The sequence below is a fragment of the Dermacentor andersoni genome, chromosome 1 (genome assembly GCF_023375885.2).
Source record: "Dermacentor andersoni chromosome 1, qqDerAnde1_hic_scaffold, whole genome shotgun sequence".
In the NCBI taxonomy this organism is placed as follows: Eukaryota; Metazoa; Arthropoda; class Arachnida; order Ixodida; family Ixodidae; genus Dermacentor; species Dermacentor andersoni.
In genome coordinates this window covers 344243143-344256501 of record NC_092814.1, presented here as the reverse complement: position 1 = coordinate 344256501, position 13359 = coordinate 344243143, and the positions used below count along the sequence as shown (strand labels likewise).

At 45.9% G+C, this 13359-nt stretch overlaps 1 long non-coding RNA gene and 8 other non-coding genes across 9 annotated transcripts; all 9 read left to right on the top strand.

Moving 5' to 3' along the window:
• The first annotated feature begins 1849 nt into the window (after positions 1-1849).
• TRNAV-CAC (transfer RNA valine (anticodon CAC)) lies at positions 1850-1922 on the top strand. The gene has a single exon. It is a non-coding gene; the product is annotated as a tRNA-Val (tRNA).
• Positions 1923-1999: 77 nt separating this feature from the next.
• Positions 2000-2072, top strand: TRNAV-CAC (transfer RNA valine (anticodon CAC)). The gene has a single exon. It is a non-coding gene; the product is annotated as a tRNA-Val (tRNA).
• A 78-nt stretch (positions 2073-2150) lies between these two features.
• Positions 2151-2223, top strand: TRNAV-CAC (transfer RNA valine (anticodon CAC)). Its single transcript has one exon. It is a non-coding gene; the product is annotated as a tRNA-Val (tRNA).
• A 79-nt stretch (positions 2224-2302) lies between these two features.
• Positions 2303-2375, top strand: TRNAV-CAC (transfer RNA valine (anticodon CAC)). The gene has a single exon. It is a non-coding gene; the product is annotated as a tRNA-Val (tRNA).
• A 78-nt stretch (positions 2376-2453) lies between these two features.
• On the top strand, positions 2454-2526 carry TRNAV-CAC (transfer RNA valine (anticodon CAC)). Its single transcript has one exon. It is a non-coding gene; the product is annotated as a tRNA-Val (tRNA).
• A 78-nt stretch (positions 2527-2604) lies between these two features.
• Positions 2605-2677, top strand: TRNAV-CAC (transfer RNA valine (anticodon CAC)). The gene has a single exon. It is a non-coding gene; the product is annotated as a tRNA-Val (tRNA).
• A 78-nt stretch (positions 2678-2755) lies between these two features.
• Positions 2756-2828, top strand: TRNAV-CAC (transfer RNA valine (anticodon CAC)). The gene has a single exon. It is a non-coding gene; the product is annotated as a tRNA-Val (tRNA).
• Positions 2829-2907: 79 nt separating this feature from the next.
• TRNAV-CAC (transfer RNA valine (anticodon CAC)) lies at positions 2908-2980 on the top strand. The gene has a single exon. It is a non-coding gene; the product is annotated as a tRNA-Val (tRNA).
• A 5154-nt stretch (positions 2981-8134) lies between these two features.
• Positions 8135-11456, top strand: LOC129381328 (uncharacterized). Its single transcript, XR_008609530.1, has 3 exons — positions 8135-8520; positions 10313-10522; positions 11359-11456. It is a non-coding gene; the product is annotated as an uncharacterized lncRNA (long non-coding RNA).
• The last annotated feature ends 1903 nt before the right edge of the window (positions 11457-13359 follow it).

The following is a 13359-nucleotide window of genomic DNA, read 5'->3' as shown; positions in this document are numbered from 1 at the left end:
GCAATCAGTGATGACATCAATAGTAGGCCCACACCAAACTTGTGGCATAAGAGGCCGGTCGATACTTAGTAATATACATGTGGCAAGAAGTATTCTGGAGTGTTGCGATGCCTGGGAAGGAAGAGTTGCTATGATGCAACTAGACATGGTGAAGGCCTTCGACCGTGTTGTGCACAGTGTGCTCTTTTCTATTCTAGAGCACGTGAATGTTGGAAACATTATATTAGAAGGCATAAAACGGTCTTACGAAGGGTGTAGCAAGAACTTATTAGTGAATAAACAACTCTCTGGTAACATTAACTTATGTAGAAGCATAAAACAAGGATGCCCGGCTTCGTCACTTCTCTTCGCAATTTACTTGGAGCCTTTCTGCTTGAAAGTTATACACAATGAGAAAATACGCGGTTTTCGTTTAATGGCCAGTGAAGTCAAAATTCTCTCGTATGCGGATGATGTAGCCGTCTTTTGTGGGAATAAAGAAAGTGTTCGTGAAACTGTTAAACAAGCTCGAACGTATTGAAAAATGTCTGGAAGCGCTGTTAACTGGAAGAAGTGCGCCGGTTTTTGGCATGGCAGCTGGGATGAGAAGCCCAATGTCTTTGAAAATTTACAGTGGACAGTCTCTCCTACAAAATATCTAGGAGCACCTTTAAACTGGTATGATGAGCCTTCAGAATACTGGAGAGAAGAAGCTGAGAAAATGCGCCAGAAAACTACGAAATGGAGCGGAAAAAATTTATCCATATTTACCAGGTCAACTATTTGCAATACGTTCCTTGTTGCGCGAATTTGGTATGTGTTGCAGGTGCTCGCGATGTCACGAACTAAGGCACAAAAATTGCATAGAATTCTTGCATCGTTTGTATGGAATTCAACATGGGAACGCACAAGTCGTCTCAACTTATTTCACTCCCTGAAAGCAGGAGGGCTTGGCTTAGCTCATCTTTTTCTGAGGCAGATTATCTCAAGGTTTATTTTCTTGCGGGACCAGCATGACCCATTTTTGCGAGCAGTGCTTCAAGTGAGACTGCAGAATGCTCTCCCTGAGTTTATTGTGTCATCGTGTGGCGTTACTGGAAGCGGCTTGTGCGGGTATCTACGCGAAGTTGTAAGTGCTTTCAAGATTCTTCGAGTACGTTTCTCGTTTGATTATCTCATTATAGTATCAAAGAAACAATTGTACAAAGATCTCCGTGATGTGATGCTTCCAGTACCTTTATATCGAGCCATTTTTTCTGCCGGTCCGGGTAAGGATGTTTTAAAGAGAGTTAAAAAAATGCCGGTTCGGTCGTCTGTGAAAACTTTCTTTTTTCAACTCCACAGTGGCACGCTCCCAGTCAAACCCTGGCTGCAGGAAAAGGGCTTTTTTCTTCCCTGGTCAGTTGACTGCATTTTATGCCGCAAGCCAGAAACAGTAACACATATATTCCTAGACTGTTTAGATTCAATTTTTCATTGGGACGTCCTCCAGAGAACGCTGAAAAAAGATTTGCCCCTCACACTATATGGAATTAACTTTCTTGCGGTTAACAATGACGGGGGTGTGCCCTATGACATGTTCATGGTATTAAGCATGCATAGCATGTGGAAAACAAGAATGGCTGTCAGACATGCAGATCCTATTGTAAGATCGGTAAGAGAAAACTTCATTGAAAGTATTGCCTATATCCGAGATGTGTACCAATCCCAGGACGAACAGCCAACATGGTATCCTGTACTTAATGACCTAGTGTCATTAAAACGTTTTTAGCAATGTCGCGTCAACAAGCTACTGGTTGGCGCTTTTAACATTTTTGTGTTGGTTTCTCTGTTTTGTTTTGTCACATTGAAAATAAAGAAAAAAAAAAAAGTTCCCGTGGTGTAGCGGTTATCACGTGCGCTTCACACGCGCAAGGCCCCCGGTTCGATCCCGGGCGGGAACAATGTACTTCCTTTTTTTCTATTTAAATCGCATACATGCAGAATAAAACAGGGAGCGAAATAGCCTGAGGCGTTCTCGGTTCCCGTGGTGTAGCGGTTATCACGTGCGCCTCACACGCGCAAGGCCCCCGGTTTGATCCCGGGCGGGAACAATGTACTTCCTTTTTTTTCAATTTAAATCGCATACATGCAGACCAAAACAGGGAGCGAAATAGCCTGCGGCTTGCTCGGTTCCCGTGGTGTAGCGGTTGTCACGTGCGCCTCACACGCGCAAGGCCCCCGGTTAGATCCCGGGCGGGAACAATGTACTTCCTTTTTTTTTCAATTTAAATCGTATACATGCAGAACAAAACAGGGAGCGAAATAGCTTGAGGCGTTCTCGGTTCCCGTGGTGTAGCGGTTATCACGTGCGCCTCACACGCGCAAGGCCCCCGGTTCGATCCCGGGCGGGAACAATGTACTTCCTTTTTTTTCTATTTAAATCGCATACATGCAGAACAAAAGAGGGAGCGAAATAGCATGAGGCGTTCTCGGTTCCCGTGGTGTAGCGGTTATCACGTGCGCCTCACACGCGCAAGGCCCACGGTTCGATCCCGGGCGGGAACAATGTACTTCCTTTTTTTTCTATTTAAATCGCATACATGCAGAACAAAAGAGGGAGCGAAATAGCATGAGGCGTTCTCGGTTCCCGTGGTGTAGCGGTTATCACGTGCGCCTCACACGCGCAAGGCCCCCGGTTCGATCCCGGGCGGGAACAATGTACTTCCTTTTTTTTCTATTTAAATCGCATACATGCAGAACAAAACCGGGAGCGAAATAGCCTGAGGCGTTCTCGGTTCCCGTGGTGTAGCGGTTATCACGTGCGCCTCACACGCGCAAGGCCCCCGGTTCGATCCCGGGCGGGAACAATGTACTTCCTTTTTTTTTCTATTTAAATCGCATACATGCAGAACAAAACAGGGAGCGAAATAGCCTGAGGCGTTCTCGGTTTCCGTGGTGTAGCGGTTATCACGTGCGCCTCACACGCGCAAGGCCCCCGGTTCGATCCCGGGCGGGAACAATGTACTTCCTTTTTTTCTATTTAAATCGCATACATGCAGAACAAAACAGGGAGCGAAATAGCCTGAGGCGTTCTCGGTTCCCGTGGTGTCATTCCACTTCCGGCTTTCAAGCGAAATGGTCGCGGGATGGCTTGCTCCCACGGAGCGGTTTCGGCGGCCCAAGTGGGCCGCGGTAACAGGTCTTTTCCTTCTAATGCCGATGATTATCAGGTTATTCTGCCCAATCTGCCATCCGGACGCATCGTCGCGAACACCGTTTTCATGCACGGCGATCCATGAGCTCGGCCCTACCGTGTCGAAGACTACCGGGACACCTTGGCTAAACTAGGTGCGCTCCCCGACGTTTTGGCGTTGGGGGCGTATCAGATGAACCACGTGTGGGCTGTAACAATGATGAGAGCTGACGCCGCTCAGAAATTGCTCTCCGCCGTCAACGTGAAGGTAAAGGATCCCCCATGTTTGCGCATGGATCCAAATAACCGGTAGGTTCGCTTAAAGCTACACTGGTTGTTGCACGGCGTGACTGACGAAGACATTGGTGTGGCCCTGACACCCTACGGGAAAGTGCTGGAGGTGACGCGGGAGAAGTGGCGGGTGCAAGGCGTCACTGAAAAGGGCTGGACGACTCGCTCAGTTGGACTGCAATGGCATGGCGACGTGAAAGTCGACGACATACCAGAGCAGCTCAAGATAGCTGGAGAGCTGACTCTCGTCGTTGTTCCAGGCCGCGCTCCGCTCTGTTTGCGCTGTAAGAGCACCGGGCACATACATCGGGACTGCAAAGTGCCGCGCTGCAGTCGTTGTCGCCGCTTCGGCCATGAGGACGCGGATTGCCCGAAGACGTACGCCAGCGTGACCAGACCAGTCCAGGGAAACGACGCATTGGACCACCTCATGGATGAGGCAGACTCCGAGGAAACAGCAGGAGTGGGCCGAAACCCGACTACCCAAGATGGTACGCCGAACACTCCACAGGACGCCCTCCTTGAAGCACCAGGTAAGCCCGAAGCCGGGCTTCTGCATGAAGTCGTGGAAGACCGGAGCAAGAAGGCTGCTTCAAGTAGTACCGACCACACTTTTTCCGGCGGAGCTGTAGAGACTACTCCCGAGGAAGTGCCGATGACAGGCATCGATAGCGACATTGCCAGTGCGACCAGAAAGCGGCCCCACGAAGCGGGCGAAAAGGAGAGGGGGCCCAGCGCCGTCGCAACGGACGAGCCGCCTGCGAAAACGACTTCCGTGCGGCGCCTTCCCCTTCGGCTACGGCCGAACACTTCGACGGAGCGCAAGACGGCGGAAACGCCGCCTTTGCCGCCCTGAGGACTACACCGTGACAAAGCACCCAGGAAAAATGCGCAGTAGTGAGGTGAGCGTCATGCCCCCGGGTTTTCACCGCCTCGCAATGATGTCTATGGATAGGTCATTTCGTGTGGCCACTTTAAACGTACGTGGGCTCGCCTCAAGGAGGAAGCAAAGTCAACTGTACCGACTAGTTAGCGAACATGACCTGGACATTCTAGCAGTGCAGGAGACGAAAGTCGAGGGCGACGACGAAAGCGGGAGCATGGTGCGTCAATTCTTAGCGCGATACTGTGCTATAGTGAGCCATTCTGTGGGAACTTCTTCCGGGTGCGCTTTGTTCATCCGACATAGTCTTGGAGCAAAAATAGAAGCTGTGACGTCATGCCCGTCAGGTAGGCTTATTGTCTGCGATTTTTTATTATCGTCATTGGAATGGCGTGTTATTTGTTTGTACGCGCCGACTGTCGCTGAGGAAAGGCGCAGATTTTTCGATCAGCTAAAACAGTATACCCAGTGTAATAGGCTCCTCATTATTGCCAGTGATTTTAACTGTGTTCTTTCAGCCCCTCATAAAACTAGCGCTCGACCGTACAAGGATGCAAGCACCATTGCGCTTAGCGATATGATAAGGGACGATGGTTTGGAAGACGTGGCTGAAGGTCTCGGTGGTGGGAGGACTACGCAGTACACCCACTTTCAGGCAGCCAGCCACGCCCGTCTTGACAGAGTGTATGTGAGCCTTGATTTGATACCCCTTTGTAAGGAATACCATGTGAGCGCACTTTCATTCAGTGATCACTGTTTGGTCAGCTTTTTAGTAGCAAGCACGAAAGAAAAGGAAGAGGGTTTCGAGTGGCAACTATGGAAATTGAATTCGAAATTACTAAGCGACGAAACGTTTACAGCGGACGTAATGAAGCAAGTTGAACAAATGAACGCTGTTGGTAACACGACATCTGGGGAAAAATGGGAGAACTTCAAGCAGACGGTTAAAATCAAGGCTTTAGAGCGTGCGAGCGCTATATGCAGAGAAAAAGGAGCACAAGAAAAAGAGATGCGCCGCAATTTAGAAAAATTGATCAGTGAGGAATGTAGGATGCCCGGCATGTTCATGGACGATATTCGCGCACTGAAACATAAAATTGAACAGTTCGATATCGAAAGACACCGCGGTGCTTTGGTGCGGGCAAGGGCTGAAAGGTTGATAATTGGAGAAGCACCGTCGAAAAGAGCGTTAGGCTCTGAAAAGTGGCATGCGCGCCGCAATCAGATAGCGGAAATTGAATATTGCGGAAAAGTCAGCGACGCAGCAGCAGATATCGAGCGTGCTTTCTTCGAGCACTACAGTGGTTTATTCACAGACTGCGCAGTCGACATTGATCGTTTTAAAAAGGACTTTTTGTCGTTGACGCCAAGGCTAGATGAAAGTACGAAAGAAATATTGAAGGAACCAATTTCGGAAGAGGAAGAGAAAAGTGCTATTGAAAGTATGCATCCGGGGAAGTCCCCTGGCCCTGACGGTCTAACCTCAGCCTTTTATAAATATTTCAAAGGGGCGATCTCACCAGCCTTAGCGGACGTATACAACGAAGCATTCCAGCTCAAAGTATTACCCCCGTCCTTCTCATCTTCCCACACTATTCTTATACCCAAGTCAGAAGATCCCGTTGCATTGCGAAGAGTAACTTCTTACCGCCCAATTTGTCTCACTAACGGAGACTATAAGATACCCATACAAAAATGCTTCCTTACTTTCTTTAGAACTTTTATCAACATCCTATCAACTTTAGTAACATCCTATTGACTTTTACTTTTTAGTAACGTTTGTCAAAAGAAAGTTGGTTACTTCTTTTCTAACTTCAGTATGTAAAAAGAAAGTTACTAGAAAGTTAAGACACACTATTTTAACTTTTTAGAAACACGATTCAATAAGAAGTCAATAAAAATAATTATGTTCTAAAAGTACATAACCCAAGTTACAAAACATGGATGAATAATATTCAATAAGGTTATAATTATTCAGTGAACATGGCTGGTGCAAGACAGTCTTGTTTCATGGACAGGTGTAAATTTCCACAATTTTCAATCAACTTTCTAGTAACACTGGTTACTAGAAAGTTGTTAAAAATGATTTAGTGAAAATGAACATATAACAGCATCTGAACTATCAATGAATATGCAAAGACTGGCTGCCTTTTTAAAAAAAAATGTTTTTTTGCACAGTAACTGTTTTCCTAATTTTTAATCAACTTCCTAGTAACAGATGATAGTAGAATGTTCATAGAAAAAAATTGCTTCTAATACCGGACGCTAAGAGGAAATATGGTCTCACCAATTCAAGATGAGGGCACGTATTCTCGAAAACATGACAGCTAGTGCCATGGGAAGCGTGTATATGAGCGGTGTTCATGAATTTGTGCTCAGTAGGTGTCAAAGAAGCCCGTAGGCCATACACCATAGCACTTAGACGGAGCTGCACGGACGGCGCGCTGATCGGCTCGTGTTCGCCAACTAAAGCGGGAGACACACGGTCCGATTCGGTGTCCGATCCGGCGTCCGACTCGCCGAAACTGCAGCCCGAATCGAGCTGTTTTGCCGTGCCGAAGCGCCGGATCGGACGTCCGGCGTGCGACAAACCGGGCAGATTTTCATCGTCCGACGTGTCCGACAACTGCACCGTCGTCTGGCCGCAGCCAATGGCAGCGCGGCTGGCATGTGACGTTCTCTGACGTTCCCTCCACGGAGGCGGTGCTGGCTGGCCGGTTTCTCGCAGTTATTCTTTTTCCTTGCCTGCTGCAGTTTGTTTCTGACATGAAATAGTTACCAGTTCAGTAAAATTATCTCGAACGTGTGCCTGTTATGCAAACCAGCGCCCTGTACACTAGCACTAAGCTACTGGTGAGATCGGGAGCCGCGACGCGAGGGCATTGCGCGAGGAGACATCACACACCGACCGTCTGAGCGAGGCTGCCCGCTTCGCTTGCACGTTTGCCCTTCGCAACGACTGCGTCGAGTAAACCAATTGTATTTAATTACGGCCGACCTAAGTGTACAGTGTTAATTGTTTTGGCAAAAATAAGCACTCTTCGACGAGCTCGGGCTGGATCGCAAGCGCCGTCAGCCGCAGCGTCCGCCTAGCTATGCCTACAGGCCCTATCGCTGGATTTAGTGGAGCCGTCAGTGGACAACGCGCCGTCGTGAAGTGTTCTGTCACTCACAGGGGCATAATTTTATCGACAGCGTTCGAGTAAAGCGAAGCAGTGTTGTGCAGAGTTGTTTATATTGCGTTTCTCGACGTGGATATGAACTCAAGCTGGGGAGCTAGATGTGGGCGGAGCTTACGCGCCGCTCATGCCGTAGCATGCAGCGCCGCACGTCGGATCGGACACCGAATCGTACCGCGTGTGTCTGTATAGCTCGCTCATGGTTCAGCTGAAGTCCCCGTATATTCTTCATAAATAAGGAAGCCTACCTAGGCACTGTAAACCCAACGATTGGGGCCTAAATGCCTCTTCGCCTCCCACTACGGCTTCCTTTGAGTGACAAAGTCTGATCTCGAAGGCCGTGCTTTTGCAACCTGCATGCACCTGAAGCAATTGCGAATCTTGAAGGCAACATCCGCTTAGTTTTTATTATATATACATTTCCTTGAACTTCGTATCACAAAGTACAAAGTACACACTTTTGGACCAAACATATCTATTAAAGGACTCTATCAAATGTTATTACGTAAAAACACGCAATTTTTTCATTTAAGATATATTTTTCTACAAAACCGCAGAGTGGCGCTACTGCAGTATTTGTTTGGTCGACACACCACGTTGGTTGCAGTACACTCTAGTTGCAGTGAATGCTCCTTGCAGTAAGGTGGTATTTGAATTATATTTTAGAAGTGCCTAGACAAAACGTGCTCCTTGTCGTGTGCAGTAACCATCCCAAACCCTCCGGACTCGTGTAACGCCATTAGTTCGCCGTGTGTTTCGAGCGATCCACCAGTGTCGTCAGTGAGTGCCCTAGTACAGCGCCCGTCCGAGCTGCCTTTGTTCTGCCGAGCTGCCTGCCCGCGCTCTCGTGAAAAGCATGGTACTGGGGCTTAGAATTGTAGTGTTTGGAAGACTGTTGAAGGTTGTGCTTTTGTGGAGCTGGAATTCATCGGAAGTTCTACAGTGCTTGCGCCAGAGAAACGTCGGTGCCTCTGTACCTGTTAGACGAAGGAGCGTTTGCCAAGTCTTGAAAGGTGAGCAAGTTTGGCGCTTGCGCGCATTCTTGAAGCTTATGATTTACGTAATGAGCCTTGTGTAACTAGCTAGAGAAAAGCGCTTTCCTATCGTATGTTAGCCATGTTGCTGTGCACATTTAGCAAGCAATTTCACGAAAGCTTCCTCTGATGTTACAGCGTACTTGCATTCTGCTACCCGCCTTGATTGCTATGCCTGAATGGGCACACAATTATGAAAACACATTGAAAGTTGGTGTTCGTTCGGTAGTTTCCTGGCAAGAAGTTATTCGCTATATAGGCATTCCCGCAAGTACAGTACATGTGTAATGTATGCGTCGATGTATCATGGGCTTCGCGCGTTGACACACGATTGCTATGTTTGACGCTTAAGCAGATAGAAGCTTCTATGAAGATTTTTGTATGTATACAGTTCGGTTTGGAAGTCCGCGTCGCGAGAACCTGTGTGTATTGTTTATGTTCTTGAGTGTCTTCGCGTATTTGTCTTCTATGTTACAGAGCGGATATAGGCCGATATTACAATAACGAGGTGCATTTTTAATCTAGACATTTCAATCAGACGCCGGCCTTTAAGAAAGACAGACCAACCAAATCTTAAAATGTCAGCTCTTGCAATCGTAGGTTACGGCAGTGCGTAATAATTTAAAGACTGCGATTTTGTAGCGATACTTACCCCTCGATTCTATATCACTCTTCTCGCCCACCGCTAACGGCCGGCAGCTGCAGTACGTAGCACGGGCCGGGGCGTCGGTCAGCCCACTAACGAATAGCGAAAAGGAATACCATCGCTACAATATCGCGGTCTTTAAATTATTACGCAAATTTTGTGCACAATGAGATGTTATAAGCACACCTTGCATGTACATGAAAAAAAGGTTTACAACAGAGATGACATATATGCATGGGCACATATATGTGTCAATAAAATACTCGAGCGTCTTTCTGCCTACAGAAAAAGAAGTTATGTCTCCTTGAGAGCATGGCTGCTTGTACTAATGAACCTCTAAGGGAAGGTTTTCTCTAATCCCTATTTTTGATATCTAAATGCTTATGTGGCATGTACAAACTGCTTGCGTCAATTTCTCATTGGGATGAGCTGTCTAAAATTTAATTTTCAGTAATAATTGCAATAATTAACTCATTTCACCTGTCTTCTAATGACTAAAGTTCTATGCTTCTACCTTGACAAACCCTTTGTGAAATTAGTTTGATGAGGCCCAATATACAGGGCTTTCTAAATTGAAGGTATCAGTACCTATTAAAGACTATGCTGACTATGAAAATGCTGCTTGTGTATGTGGTTTATTCACTCTGTCAGACAAAATCGTTACACCCAAGTGCAGTCAGTAAATTGAAAACTGCATGTCTGCAATGGGAAGTCAGAATTGTATTTGAAGACAATTGCATCTTGTTTGATAGTTCTCGAGCACTTGTGCGCCACTAATCGAGCACAGCTTGGCCCAATACTCGATGAGGCTTGAAGCTTTCAATGTCTGCTAATCACTAAAACAGCACCAGATCTCACTCTGTGTCAAGGGGTGGCACACATTTGCTTAGTTCTAGGCAGATGCATGTCTTTTTTTCGCATTGAAGTTCCCAATACTTTCTAGTCTTACATAAAAGTACGCAGCTCAGTACAATGCATGTATGGTATACGTAAGGCTGCTTTGTTCTTTAAACCGAATCAACGAAAAGCAGCGACTTTCGTTTTTGCAAACCTTACCCTACTTCCTAACCATTCCTTGATCAAACGTGTATAAAATGAATCTGTGTTTGTTGTATTCTTTCACAGGTAGACATCGGTGACGGTGTATACGTTGAAAAGGGCATGCTGAAGAGGCTGTGCCTGGATGCTAACAACTCAGGCTTTCACTTCGCGGAGGGCCTCCTTAAAGCTCCTTTTTCAATAGAAGACGTTGAAGGGAGGTCCTTCTTTGGGCGGCTGTCAAATACCTTCCACAGAAGAATCCGTTGGATTCCAAGAAGGTCAACACCATAGTAGGTATGTGTGTCACAAAGAAGCATCTTAATATTCTTTGTGCAGTTTTCAACAAAACTCCTTTCATGGCAATTTCAGTGCTATCTTAGGGTATACTCCTTTCTTTCCTGCTAAAATAGCTATTAACCTGATTATAATAGCATACTATAATGCAAGCTTTGCCACCATAACTAGAAAATTGTCATTACTGTTGGCATATGTATTTTTGTGATCGAGGCCCTGGTCATATGATTGCACTGATAATATAATTTCCTGTCTTGTGGAAAGCTAACATGTTTAGTAACAAGCTCACTTTGACAATGTCTGCCTGCACAGCAAAGGCATTTTCTAATCTTGCTGTAGAACGTCCGTAATGCCTGTTCAACTGCTTACATGTTGCTTGTATCATTTCGTGGTTCTTAAGTGCAACACAAAAGTCAACTCTTCTATGTACCTGTGCCCAAGCAAAGCTGCAGCACTGTTATGACTGGCACCTTGCCTTTCCTAAGATAATTCACACATGAAACTTCCATGTACTGGTCACAATACGAATATCGAAGTTCATTAAACTGAAGTTGATTTACAGCTTTTGTTTGTAGACGACAATTGGTATGATAGAGTTTATGTGTCGTGCATCTGTTGGTGGGTTACGCACATCCATCACGCTCCCAGCTTTAATGCACTAATTCAGTCATTTCATGCATTTTTAGGACTTTGCACAAAACAGGTGGAGATGTTTAGAGCTCACAGGGTTGAAAGCTTGTCTCTTGTGCACTTCCTTTTTAAGAAACAGATGCATGGTGTGTTGCAATGTCACTGTAGCAAAACTAATATATTGCCTTTTCTCTTCTCTTTTCTAGACTACACAACGCAACATTTCAGCCTACTTCCAGGGCAGCTGGAGAACTCGTCCTCCTTACTAGCCCGGGGATATTAAATGGATGTGTTCAAGCACAAATGGAAACCTGTCTTCTTCTGTTGCATGCCACACCTAGCGACTTGGCAATCACTATTCGCCACAGACAGATAGTTGACAGGATGTTACTAGCAAGTCGTTAGGATATATAAAGGTGGTTAATAAATAGTCGCTGCACAGTTTTTAGGAAGCAAATAAAAATTTTATTCAAAGATAATCAAAGCTTATTTTTGCAATATATAATTGCAAAAGTAATTACCTCTGAATAAAATTTTTATGTACTTCCTAAAAACTGTGAAGCGACTATTTATTAACCACCTCTATACATCCTAACGACTTCCTAGTAACATCCTGTCAACTATCTGTGGCGAATAGTCGACAGGATGTTACTAGCAAGTTAGGATGTATAAAGGTGGTCAATAAATAGTCGCTTCACAGTTGATACTTTCTAACGACATAAGATAATAAGCAGTCGGTAAGAATTCTATCGACATTTTATATCTATACTTTCAATTCAATATCGGTGGCCAATAGTCGGTAGGAGGTTACTAGGAAGTTGTTACGGTGTCTAAAGACGGTTTTTAGAATGTCGATAGGTTCTAGTAACATTTGTCTAAAGACGGTTTATAAAATGTTACTAAAAATTTTTGTAAGGGTAATGATAAAAATCTTAGCAAAGAGGTTGCAGACTGTCATTGCGAAGCTTGTGGGGCCGCATCAAACGTGTGGCATTAAAGGCCGAACTATCTTCTCTAAGATACTCGTAGCACGCAGTATCCTCGAATGTTGCGATGCCATGGGTGCACGAGTGGCAATGTTCCAAATTGATCTCGAGAAAGCGTTCGACCGGGTGCCTCATGACATTCTTCTGTGCATTCTAGATCATGTGAATTTGGGTAGAATAATTAGAGAGGGGGTTGCCATGGCGTACCGGGACTGCTCGACGCGGCTTATTGTCAACAAGGTGGTGGGAGCGCGAATCCAAGTTAAGCGTTCGGTGCGTCAGGGCTGCCCTCTCTCGCCGCTGTTGTTTTGCTTGTATATAGAGCCGTTTTGTTTGTGTGTCATAGAGAAGGACTGTGTCCGCGGGTTTAAACTGCACGATGTTGAAGTCCGCCTGTTGGCTTATGCAGACGATATTGCTGTGTTTTGCACGGATTTGGACAGTATAACACATGCTGTCAAATGTGTTAAAAGCTTTTGTGCTGTGAGCGGCAGCGCGGTAAACTGGGGTAAGTGCCTGGGATTCTGGCACGGGGATTGGCGGGGGACCCCAGACACTTTCGCCAACATGAGTTTCGTTACGACTCCGGTGAAATACTTGGGTGTTCCCCTTCAGTGCTACAAAGACAGTGAGTCGTACTGGAGGAGTGAAGTGGATAAGCTGCGAGACAGAGTAAACAAATGGAATGGATGGAATTGGTCTATGTTTTCTAGAGCCACAATTTGCAACATATTTTTAGTGAGCAAACTTTGGTACATCCTCCAAGTCTTGCATTGCTCAAGGGTAAACATCCAAAAATTCACCGGGTGTTCGCAGTGTTCGTGTGGGCATCGTCTTGGGAGAGATCAAGTCGCACCAATTTGTTTCTTTGAGTTCGAAATGGACGACTTGGATTGTCACATTTGTTTTTGAGACAGGTAGTCAATCGCTTTTTTTTCTTCAGGGACGCAAAAAAACCGTTTTTATACACTGTCTGTCAACTTTGCCTGGGCAAACACTTGCCCGATATGATTGTCTCAGCGGGCAGTTTGCCAGGGGGTGTTTATGGTTTTCTACGTGAAGTTGTGGTTTCATGCAGGTTTTTGTCAGCGCGTTTTTCACTTCAATATTTGAGTGAAGTCAACCGGAAAAAGCTGTACAAAGACCTGTGTGATGTTGTTCTTCCCGTGCCTTTATATCGGTCTCTCTACAGAGCTAGCCATGGGCACAATGTTCTAAAGC